Below are 13,738 nucleotides of genomic sequence, written 5' to 3' on the forward strand. Positions count from 1 at the left end.
AATAACTTATAGTGACCAACTAATTGTTTGCAGCTCTTTTACTTAGAAGGTTTTCCTCCCATAAGTTCTTTTAGATTAAAAAGAAAAATTCTCTTATTGACCTCTGTCTACACGCCCCACAATAATATAAATCAGAGCTGAAACTTCTCAGTGCCTAGTAATGACAACCCTATTACAGGTCCATTTAACTGGTGGAGGCTTTAGTTCAATATACCTAACTTACTATAATTTTTAAAAGTTAGTTTATTTTACTAAAATAGTACAAATATTTTTATTTCAAAAATGATGTCTTACTGTTATAAAATAGTTTTAGCATGCTTTGATGATTCACTTTGTATACATTTGTTAATTTTAGGTAACATCAAAGCCATTATGGCTGCTCATCGCTATAGTAGCTTGAGAAAACAACTATAGCATTATCATGCTTTAGTTATTTGAGCACATGGTAGAGTTGTGCTTACATCTTATCATGCTATAGTTGTTTGAGGAAAAAAAAAAAAAGATTCTCTCTACACAATCCATGCCAATGAAGCTTTCATAATCAGGCCAATCACCTAATTGCAAGTTTGTATTTCTATTCCTACCGAGATGTGACAATTAAAAGGATACAACTTTAATTCCAAACAACATATTAATCACAATTACTGGATCTGAGCACTGCCTGTTTTGAATTTTTTTAACCCTGTGTGTATTTGTGTGTGTGCAGTAAATTACAAAGTATGTCTATAGCTTTAACTATAGACCATGATTTCAAAGCTGAAGCTGGTTCCAAGTTTTCAAAACAAGTTTATATTGCTATTCAGGTAACTTGAATTATAAAAATAACAACCAGGAATCATCTGTCTTGAAAGAATCAAATTGTCTCCTTCTCTCGTGTTAAAAAAAATAAAATAAAATTCTGCTTCAATTCATGATTGCTATCATTCCCTGAAGTTAGTTAAGTCATTTGAAATACTAATGAGGTGACTCATGTCCATATTATTAACTACATTCATTTCAGCATACTGCAAATCAATCCCATCACTACAGAAACTACGTATTTGTGGGTTTCAGTTTCAAGGTAGGAACTGATTGCCAAGTCAAAGTCTAATGGACAAGGAATCTATTATATTTCTGAGGTGGTAGTTAAAGAAGAATTCTCAGTTTTCAATTCTCCATTGATTTCATGGTTTGGTGACTTTCCCCTTTGGCTTAGAGATCAGAAATGACAATGTTGAAGAAGGAGAAAATGGTCAGTGAAAGGAGAGGTTAGGTTCCAAGCAAAGATATTAATGTCTCCTGGAGACCTCGAGTCAACGTGTAGAAAGGCTTGAATATGGGGCAGAGAAGAATAAAGCCCCTAATCAAATGTAATAATGGCTCTAGGATGTGTGAGTGATGAAAATTGTAGAAATCAGAGCTGATATTCAGAGGCTAGTTTAAAAGAAATATAAAGAAGAAAAAGAAGAAGAAGAAAAACTGCATCTCTTCTTCTTCCAGCTATAAACTCCAAAAAACAGCATTTAAAATTTGAAGTAGTTACTTTCAAATGTGCTTAATATTCAGGAGGTAATTAAAGTTTACTCCTTTAAGACATTGACCTGTTTCATTCTGAAACATTTCACAATGTAGTAGATATATTTGGGTATCATCTTATGAAATGTTTGAATCCAAGTTATAATTTAAAATAGAGCTAAACAAAAAGAAAAGGGAAACTAGAAATTGAATAAATTTAAACACTGATCTTCAAGTTAAACCAGAAAGCATGAATAATACTTTGATAAGGAATACAACACAGGGAACTAGATTCAGAAAAGAAAAAGAAAACAAAAATCTGCCTCTTAACACTACATTTTCTCCCTCTAACAAAGACATTTTGAAGAAACTGAAGTCCTTCTGTGTTGTATAGAAAAATATAGCATAGAGATACAATAACTCTGCTTATTTCCCAATGTACAGAGCCTCGAGGCCAGGCTGGCTACACTTGCTCATGTTTACTTATTATTAAAGACTTGTCTCTAGACATCTCAGTACCAGGGCACTGTAGATAAAAGATTTGTAAGGGAAGTTCAGAGAAGTGTAATCATTCAGAGATGATTAAGGGAATTTTGACTTACAAAAGAAGATTAAAGAATCGAACTCTCTATAATCATGCAAAAGATACTAAAAGGTAAGATGATAAGTGAAAGTGGCTCAGTCCTGTCCGACTCTTTGCGACCCCATGGACTGTAAAGTCCATGGGATTCTCCAGGCCAGAATACTGGAATGGGTAGCCCTTCCCTTCTCCAGGGGATCTTCCCAACCCAGGGATTGAACCCAGGTCTCCCACACTGCAGATGGATTCTTTACCAGCTGAGCTATCAGGGAAGCCTACAGATATCAGAAAGCTATAAGAAGAGAAAGGACAGGAATTATTGTGTATTTCACTGAGATTATTAAGGTATGAGATGAACAAATGGATTAAGTTAAAATGAGAAAACTTGAGCCTGATATCATTAGAAAGTAACTCTTTAAATGTGTAGGAACTTCTGAGACGCCAGAGAGAACGGTGAGTTTACTCCTGATAAAATGGAGGTCTGCTCACCTCTTTTTGGCTCTGCATATGCACACTGATATCTGCACATGAGCTGTGCTAGTCGCTTCTATCGTGTCTGATTCTTTGCGACCCAATGGACCATAGCCTAGCACGCTCCTCTGTCCATGGGATTCTCCAGGCAAGAATACTGAAGCGGGTTGCCATGCCCTCCTCCAGGGGATATTCCTGACCCAGGGATGGAACCCACATCTCCTCTGTCTCCTGCAGTGGCAGGCGTGGTGTTCTTCACCACTAGTGCAACCTGGGAAAAGCCCCATATCAACACATGCACAGGCTAAAATGAAGCACAGAAGAGAGTTTTACACATAATTTGAATAAAGCAGCACAAGATTACTTTTGAGGTTTCTTTTATCTTAAGTTTCACAGATGGTTATATTTACCTCGTAATATATAAGATTACAGTTCAGTGCCAAACAAGTTCTGTGTTAGACTGCGATGAACAGTGGTACCAAGAAACACACAAAATCATAGAATTTCTGAGCTTAAAGGGAAGGAACATCTATTCTTAAAGAATTGACTTCCTGACAAATGACTTTCAAGCCTCTGCATAAACCATTTCCACGATCAGAAATTTTCAAGCCAGAGATTACTTGTGTCATATACAGATTTTTGTTACACTCTACTTTATAATCATAGATTCTAACTCCACTAATTCCACTGTTAAAGTTGTATAAAAATGCGTTCAAGGCCAGCTACCATAACACAGATAGACCCTCAGACAAAACTTATATCCTTCAATTATTTTTCATACTACATTATTTCAACATATCCTTCCATCTCATTGTTATCTCCTGACTGTGTTCTTCTTGTTGAGGTTTCTCCTTAAGTTTAGTACCTAGAATTAACCAAATAATTGTGAACCTACAGACAAAAAAAAAAAAAAAGATGAACATCATTGTCAACTCATATAAATTACTTCCATTTACTTTACTAGGAGGATATGTCAATATAAGGCTCAGGCTGTCCCCTTCCAATGAGACAATTAGTATAAATTACAAATGGATGAAACAAATATGTGAGATGCTCTTTCACTTTAAATATTGTTATATGACATGAGGATTTTGCATTTTTCGGCTTTATAAAATCTCTATAGATGATAGAGGATGCCCTCCTTACAAATTGAATACAATGCCCTCCTTACAAGTCAAAGTTGCGATTGGGGATCGTCTCTGGTCAATACCTTTGGAAGGCAAACAACTGATAAATGGATTTGTGGAAGGCTAAAGAAATTTTCTGTGATCTAGACCTTTTTTCCTACATCACCTAAGATGGTGGGCAGGAGGCGGCAGTCTCCTCTACTTGTGAGTGTATATATGAAACAGTTTAAAGAAACTGACAACTTAAAGCTGATGAAATTGTGAATAATGCCTTATTAAGCAATTTATCTTAAATTGAAAAATGTCTTCACTGGTAGTTATCTCTCAATATTCTGCAACTTTAGTTTACTACTCTTTACTTAATTGAGGACTTGGCAAAAAGCCTGGAGCAATAATTCATTTAAATACTCCCATGTGTTAGTTGCTTAGTAGTCTCTGACTCTGCAATCCCATGGACTATAGCCCGTCAGGCCCCTCTGTCCATGGGATACTCCAGGCAAGATCCTTCTTGCCTTGAGTGGTTTGCCATTTCCTTCTCCAGGGGTTCTTCCTGACGCAGGGATTGAACAGGGTTTCCTGCATTGCAGGCAGATTCTTTACCATGAACTAAATGACCCATAGTGAAATAATTAATGGCTGCCTAAAATATCTATATTTTGCATAAATTATGGCACTAGTATTTATTCCTTTTTTGCAGTGCAAAGACAGAGTCTTATACTTACTTCTGTTAAATTTTATTTAATAAAAATCAGTTTATCCTTTCTCTATGAAATATTTCTAGAATCTGTCTCCAATGCTAACAAAACATTATCATCTTGAGATATAATCTAACAAAATTTGTTACATAAGTTTTAGAAATCTTCATTCAAATTGTTCATAGTAAATAATGAGTAAGAGAGTCATGATGGATCATTATACAATTGGAGACATTTTTCCCAAGATAACATCTGTCAAGAAATTTTATATATCATTACCAATAACTGATTGTCATTAACCAATTACTAATCCATCTAGTTGTCTTGACATCAGTTTTATATAGGATCTCACGAGATAACTTATGAAATGAATAAAGGAAGTAGTCAAACAGTATTACTCATTATTTGTGTAAATATTTTCAATATTAACACTAGTAACCTTATATAATTAATCAAAGAGATTTTTATCAGTCTATTTGCTATAAAAAGAGAGCCACAGTTTATAAAATATCTTTGTATTGGGTTGAAATGAACTTTCTGGCCAGTACAAAACACACAGAGGTCTACAGTTATAGTAAACATATACAGATCCACAATTATAAACATGTTGTCTTCAACATGCTCACAAAAATGTAAATATCTAACCTGATATGTAAGTATTACATTTAGAAGTATAAAATATGCAATTTTTTCATAATAAGATGTATTAAATAATTACTGCTGCATAATACAGATTAAGAGCATAGAATTCAGATCAAGTGACTAGTATTCTTGTTCTGACTACCAAAATTCATATTTTAGTCTGAGTCATTGTGTATCTTTGGTCTCAGTTTATTCAATGAAACTGAGAAAATTTCATTAGATCATTTCTAAGTTCTCTTTCTTTTCAATATATTGTATAAGAGCGAAACTTAAACTTATATGTTGATTTATATTCATCTGAAAAAGACTCAAAAAACATTCTTATAGCATCATTGATACTCAATATTTTAATATAAATACTGCCCAGTTTAAAATGTTATTATTCATTTTGCTCAAATGCATAACCGTTTTAGTTTTGTATCATTTTTTAAGTGAAATTTTAAGTGGCTTAATTTATTATCACTCCTTGAAACTTGAATAATGTATTTTTATTTTTATATTCACCATGGTTTTCTTGTTTGTCTTTTTTTTTCTACAATGCACTTTTAATACTTAAACTTTAAATTTCTTTGGCTTGAGAAAATTATATTTATCAAGTATTGAATTGTGTTATTCCACCAATACTATCTCAATTGCAAAAATGTCATACCAACTTGGCATCCTAAATGAAATAAGATATATTTGCTTTTGCTGAAATCTATCTTCAGTAAATGACCTAGAAAAATGCATGAAAATGTGGAATGGTATATGCAATATAATCATGAATTTTCCTGTCTAATAAGCTCTATAGGCTTTGGAGAAATGCAAACTGACACTCGCTGATTCTTACTAACCCCCATGAAGACTCTTTCCTGCCACAAGAACAATTTGATGCTATTCATCGTTGTGCTTATTTTGTAGACAGCTTAGTTTTCAAGAAATACCATAATGTCTACTTGCTTACATTCTCCCTCTTTTCTACTTTAACAAGACAATCTTTAAACCATGTTATTAAACAGTACCAAGAAAGCGGGCACTACTGCAGCTATCTGTTACATTCTGAGTGACAATCATTTCCAACTAAAAGCTTGTATGTTGAGTTACATCAGAAAGGGGGCAGAATGGAAAGTCTCTCATTGGTATCCTCTCTCAGTAATGAAAATCTGACAGCTTATCCACAGACAAAAGTGACTTTGTGGGAGTTTTGGGTTCCAGATAGGAGAATGTGAAACCCAGTGGATCCTGAGACTGAGGGCCTTTTGAGAAGGCAGGCCCATGCCCGGGTAATAGGATCCCTGACTGTGGTTTCAGATACAGACCCAGAAACAGCTCCATCCTCCTGTAGAATCAGTTATAGCCCTGTTTGGTCTTGGTTCTGCCACCAGCAGCAAATGCTAGGAGCCCTCCGAGAGTCACACTCACCTATGCCTCAGATAACAAGCCTAAGCTTGGACCAGCCTTGGTCCCAGAGGTAGACGGAGAAGTGGCCTGAGGTCTGACACCACCACTCTTGGCCAAAAGTCATACCCTCATACTCACCCAAGGTCTATTCAGCAGACATATCTTTCCAGCCGAGGCAGGCTTTCCAACCTTGGTCCAACTGGCAATTCTGAAGCAGCCCTGTATCTTGGCTCGCATCAACCAAAGACTGAGAATACTCCTGTACACCTAGGGATTTTCCAGGAGACGCTGCCATCTGAACCTCAGAGGAAAGCTCTCCCAAACTATGCAGCTTTAAGTAGCCTTTAACCCAGCTCTAGACCCTCATAGTTGCAGTCAGACAGCAATCCTGTTTGCCCAGGGGCCCACTGGGAGTCATGCTGATCAGTGCCCTTGGAGATCAGAACACTGAGGTCAGACCCACCGACCTCAGTCTTTACAATGGATGCTGAGGCAACCCTTTCAGAGTTCCAGCCCCTATTGACCACGGTCCAGAGCCAATCTAGTCCATCCAGGGACCCGCCCAGTGACCTCTCAGGAGCCATCCCAGAAATGTGTAAGGAGACACACCCACCCACCCACCTGGTAACAGACCCAATATCTGCAGACCCTGGATTTGCCCTGGTGCCTGCCTTACTGGAAGGCTTGTCCACCAAAGTATCCATGTCTACCCAACACCTTTGTAACAGGCCTTTCAAATGTAGACACTGATGTGGACCTAGCAGCAACCAAGAGACTGGTTCCAATCCTGCTCAAATGTAATCCTAGAGATAATACTATCAGCCAGGGATCTAACAGGGGATCTTCACCTGCTAAAACCAGTCTGTAAAGACTAGAAGAGATGTTTGCTCTTTCAAATACACAGACACCAACATAAGGCTAAACAGATCACAAACAGTAAAGCAAACATGAAATTAATGAAGGAAATTATAAGGCTTCAGTAAATGACCCCAATGAAATAGATATCTAAAAGTTACCTGACAAAATATTAAAAATAAGCATCTTAAAGAAGCTCAAAGAGATGCCATATAATCCATATGTACAAGTAAGCAAAATCAAGAAAATAATGAATGAAAATAAATGAAAACTTTAATAAAGAAATAGATCAATAAAAAAGAATCAAAAAACTCTGTAGTATAAGCATACAATAACAAAACTGAATAATTTTACTAGAGAGCTTTAAAAGCACACTCGATTCTATAGAAGGAATAATAGATGAACTCAGTGACAAGCAATTATAAATTAGCTAGTTAGAGGAACAAAACCCCCCAAAAATTGGGGAAAAAGTGTAGAAAGCATATGGGACCTATGAAATACTATCAAAGGGGCAAGTTTATGTCATGTGAGTCCAAGAACTAGAGGAGAAAGAGAAAATGATAGAAAGCATATTTAAAGAAACGGGCTGAAACTTCCCAGATCTTAGGAAGGATGTGCACATGCAGATACATGAAGTTCAAAGACCAAGAAAGAGTGACCCAAAGAAGGTCATGCCAGGACACATTATAATCAAATTGTTGAATATTTAAAAAGGAAAAAAAAAAAAAAGAATTTTGAAAGCAATAAGAGAAAAGAGACTCATTACATACAAGGAATGAGCCCTACTGACTCCAAGGAAATCAGCATATTTCTCAGAAGAAACCAGGCAGAACAGGAGGGAGTAAGATGATATATTTAAAGTGCTCACAGAAAACAAAAATGCTAACCAAGATTATACCTGGTAAAGGCAAAGAACCCCTTTCAAAATATTCCCAGACAAACAAAGGTTGAGGGAGTTCATCACCACTAGACCTAACTTACAAGAAATCCCAAACGAAGTTCTACAAACAAAAACAAAGGACACTAAAGTAACAGTATGAAAACATATAAAAAAAACATATGAATTAAAAACTCTAAGTAAATACCTAGTCAAAGCTTGCATATTCTACTACTGTCATGGTGGTATATTAATCACTTTAACTTTATTGTAAAAGTTAAAAAAGACAAAAGTATTAAAAATAAATATTGCTATTTAATTTGCTAATGGATACAAAACATAATCAAACTGACCACATGGACCACCACCTTGTCTAACTCAAAGAAACTATGAGCCATGCCGTGTGGGGCCACACAAGACAGACAGGTCACGGTGGAGAGTTCTGACAAAATGAGGCCCACTGGAAAAGGGAATGGCAAACCACTGCAGGATTCTTGCCTTGAGAACCCCATGAACAGTATGAGAAGGCAAAAATATATGACCCTGAAACATAAACTCCCCAGGTCGGTAGGTGCCCAATATGCTACTGGAGATCAGTGGAGAAATAACTCCAGAAAGAATGAAGAGACAGAGCCAAAGCAAAAACAACACCCAGTTGCGGATGTGACAGGTGATGGAAGCAAGGTCCGATCCTATAAAGAGCAATATTGCATAGGAACCTGGAATATTAGGTCCATGAATCAAGGCAAATTGGAAGTGGTCAAACAGGGGATGGCAAGAGTGAGCATTGGCATTTTAGGAATCAGAGAACTAAAATGGACTGGAATGGGTGAATTTAACTCAGATGACCATTATATCTACTATAATGGTGGGCAAGAATCCCTTAGAAGAAATGGAGTAGCTTTCAGAGTCAGCAAAAGGTCCAAAATGCAGTACTTGGGTGCAATCTCATAAATGACCAAATGATCTCTGTTTGTTTCCAAGGCAAACCATTCACTATCACAATAATCCAAGTCTATGCCCCAACCAATAATGCTGAAGAAGCTGAAATTGAATGGTTCTCTGATGACCTACAAGACCTTCTGGAACTAACACCAAAAAAAGATGCGCTTTTCATCACAGGGGACTGGAATACAAAAGTAGGAAGTCAGGAGGTACCTAGAGTAGCAGACAAGTTTGGCTTTGGAGTACAGAATGAAGCAGAGCAAAGGCTAACACAGTTTTGCCAAGAGAACAAAATGGTCATAGCAAACATACTCTTAAGACAAGAGACGACTCTACACGTGAACATCACTAGATGGTTAATACCGAAAGGAGATCAATTATATTCTTTGCAGCCAAAGATGGAGAAGCTCTCTACAGTCAGCAAAAACAAAACTGAGAGCTAACTGTGGCTCAGATCATGAACTCCTTATGGCCGAATTCAGAATGAAGTGGAAGAAAGTAGGGAAAACCACTAGGCCATTCAGGTATGACCTAAATCTAATTGCTTACGATTATACAGTGCAAGTGAGAAACAGATTTAAGGGACTAGAATGATAGACAGAATGCCTGATGAACTATGGATGGAGGTTTGTGACATTATACAGAGACAGGGAGCAAAACCATTCCCAAGAAAAAGAAATGCAAAAAAGAAAAATTTTTTGCTGTCTGAAGAGACCTTAAATACCTGTGAAAAGAAGAGAAGCAAAAAGCAAAGGAGAAAATGAAATATATACCCATTTGAATGCAGAGTTCCAAAGAATAGCAAGGAGAGATAAGGCATCAGTGCAAAGAAATAGAGGAAAACAAGAGAAAGGGAAAGACTAGAAATCTCTTCAAGGAAATAGAGATACCAAGGGAACATTTCACGCAAAGATAGGCTCAATAAAGGACAGAAATGGTATGAACCTAACAGAAGCAGAAGATATTAAAAGGTGGCAAGAATACAGATGAACTGTACAAAAAAGATCTTCATGACCCAGATAACCAGGATGGTATGATCACGCACCTAGAGCCAGACATACTGGAATGCGAAGTCAAGTGGACCATCACTAGAACAAAGCTAGTGGAGGTGATGGAATTCCAGTTGAGCTATTTCAAATCCTAAAAGATGATGCTGTGAAAGTGCTGCACTCAATATGCCAACAAATTTGGAAAACTCAGCAGTGGCCACAAAACAGGAAAAGGTCAGTTTTCATTCCAATCCCAAAGAAAGGCAATGCCAAAGAATGCTCAAACTACTGCACAACTGCACTCATCTCACACGCTAGGAAAGTAATGCTCAAAATTCTCCAAGCCAGGCTTCAGCAATACGTGAACTGTGAATTCCAGATGTTCAACCTGGATTTAGAAAAGGCAGAGGAACCAGAGAGCAAATTGCCAACATCTGTTGGATCATGAGAAAAGCAAGAGAGTTCCAGAAAAACATCTATTTCTGCTTTATTGACTATGCCAAAGCCTTTGACTGTGTGCATCACCACAAACTGTGGAAAATTCTGAAAGAGATAGGAATACCAGACCACCTGACCTGCCTTTTGAGAAATCTGTATGCAGGTCAGGAAGCAACAGTTATAACTGGACATGGAACAACAGACTGGTTCCAAACAGGAAAAGGAGTACATCAAGGCTATATATTGTCACCCTGCTTATTTATCATATATGCAGAGTACATCATGAGAAACTCTGGGCTGGAAAAAGCACAAACTGGAATCAAGATTGCCAAGAGAAATATCAATAACCTCAGATGTGCAGATGACACCACCTTTATGGCAGAAAGGGAAGAATAACTAGGCAGAAAGGGAAGGATAACTAAAGAGCCTCGTGATGAAAGTGAAGGAGGAGAGTGAAAAAGTTGGCTTAAAGCTCAACATTCAGAAAACTAAGATCATGGCATCTTGTCCCATCACTTCATGGCAAATAGATGGGGAAACAGAGGAAACAGTGTCAGACTTTATTTTGAGGGGCTCCGAAATCACTGCAGATGGTGGCTGCAGCCATGAAATTAAAAGGTGCTTACTTCTTGGAAGGAAAGTTATGACCAACATAGACAGTATATTAAAAAGTAGAGACATTACTTTGCCAACAAAGTCCATCTAGTTAAGGCTATGGTTTTTCCAGTAGTCATGTATGGATGTGAGAGTTCGACTGTAAAGAAAGTTGAGCGCTGAAGAATTGATGCTTTATGAACTGTAGTGTTGGAGAAGGCTCTTTAGAGTCCCTTGGACTCCAAGGAGATCCAATCAGTCCATCCTAGAGGAAATCAGTCCCGAGTGTTCATTGGAAGGACTGATATTGAAGCTGAAACTCCAATACTGGTCACCTGATGCAAAGAGCTGACTCATTTGAAAAGATCCTGATTCTAGGAAAGACTGAAGGAGGAAGGGGAAGGGGATGACAGAGGATGAGATGGTTGGATGGCATCACCAACTCAATGGACATGAGTTTGAATGAACTCAGGGAGTTGGTGATGGACAGGGAGGCCTGGCATGCTGCAGTCCATGGGGTCGCAAAGAGTTGGACATGATTGAGTGACTGAACTGAACTGAACTGATACATATTTTAAGCCACCACACTGCACACCTTTAAAAGAAAAATACCTTGTTGTACAAACTAACAATAAAATTATGCCTGCTGAGTAAAAATAAAAAACAAGTCTTGCATGTTGCTCACATATTTCTAACATAGTCATTACCTGCACTTTTCCTCTATTCACTTATGCAACCCTTCACCTTAGAATAACTCTGAAAGAGAACAGAAATCTGTTTTGCCTCTGCTACCCTGCTATATGGCATAAAATGACTTGATTTTGAACTTCCATTTCAAATAGGCATGTTAACGTTGGAGAGAAAGTTTAAAAAAAAAGTCTTGAAGGGAAAATAACTGGAAGTACTTATAATAATAATCCTAATAATACTGTTGCCTTTTTCTTCCAAATATTTCGCTTGCAATTCCACGGGGCTTCTAACTCATTTACGGTACCATTGTAGCATTAATTTTAGTAGTATAGATACTTCTATGCCAAAATCACATCAAAATGATCTTTTACCATATGATATTCATTTCACACAATATAAAATAAGCCTATATTTACCAAAGATGAAAATAAATAAAATATGTTAATAAGTTTTTAAAAAATAATTATGTAATACAAAAGGATAAAACGTGTTACTTATAATTGATATATTTGTATAAGCTAAAATGATCAAATATTCTTCTGTTAAGAACCTTAAAATATGAGCTCTTATTATTAAAATTTTCTTTTCCTATGACCTACAAGTAGCAAAAACAGGTTCTAGTCCTTTGTTTCACTGACTTCATCTTTGGACAAAAGAAAAACATATTTTTGATATGAAACATGAAGAACTTTGTGTATACTTTAAACAGTTTCAGGTTAAATACATATTTAACTTGATTCGCCATTGTAAATTCACAGTACTTTATACACTAAAAATGAAAGTGATTATTTCCTACTATTTTGGAAAAAATAAGGTTATAACAATATACATCATGTCAGGGCTAAGAGCTGAACATAGGAAGCAATAATTTTCAAACTGTTTTGATTAAGTCTTTTATTCCCAATGCTAAATGGACTTTTACCTTGATCTGAAGTATACTGTATGTAAATATGCTGAGTCTGGAAAATGTGTAAAGCATGAAAATTATACAGTTCCATTTAATTACAAAACATAAAGCAGTTGCTTTATTTGGATAAGTTTAAGAAAAACAAGGCATTTTGAACATTTTGAACATTCTTTTAATGTGGATATGTGGATGTTAACTGATGAAGACATTTGCCGTTGTATTAGTTTTCTATTGATGTCTGATCAATCACCAAAACTCAGTGGTTTAAAACAACTCACTTCTATAATCTTATAATTTCTTTGTCCAGATGCAGCTTGACTGGATCCCCCAACAAGGTCACTCGCAGGCTACATTCACGGTATCTACCTGGGCTTTATTTTCATCTGGAGACTTGACTGGGGCTGAATCAACTTCCAAACTGCAGGCCCAGGATTCTTGCTGGGTGTCAGCTAGAGACTTTTCTTAGCTCCTAGAAAGAGGTCACGCATACTCCCCTACCACAGGGCCCTTTATTTTTTTTCTTGGGCAATTTACACATCAAGGCCAGTGGTAGAGTGGAAACAAGACTGCTAGCTAGACAGTCTTAAAAAATGTTGTGTAATCAAAGGGACGACATCCTTTTCCCTATAGTCTACATGTTAAAAGCGAGTCGCAGGCAAGGGGGTTACACAAGGCATGAACTCAAAAGTGGGAATCACTGGAGGCCACCTCAGGATCTGTTTGTCCCTGCAGCTAGCAAAAGCACATGTATTTCCAGACTAAAAACAAGTAGATACATTGGGAATTAGAAGGGAAGAGTTCAGAACATATAAGGTGCTAGCTAAAGAGTTCACAGCCTACCATGCTGCTCTGGACATACCATTTCTTTCAAATCACATACTTAGCTTCAGTGAAATGGCCAATCATGGGTCAGTGGCTGTGCCATTAAATGCAGGAGCTGAGTTTAGTCATTTACTCTACTGATTTGTAGATAAGTAAATAAACAGGTAGAAAGATAGACAGGCACACGCAGCCCGCCATACCCTCGAGTATCAAGCTATGGTAAACTGGTGTG

This window comes from Odocoileus virginianus, chromosome 3 (genome assembly GCF_023699985.2).
Source record: "Odocoileus virginianus isolate 20LAN1187 ecotype Illinois chromosome 3, Ovbor_1.2, whole genome shotgun sequence".
Lineage (NCBI taxonomy): Eukaryota > Metazoa > Chordata > Mammalia > Artiodactyla > Cervidae > Odocoileus > Odocoileus virginianus.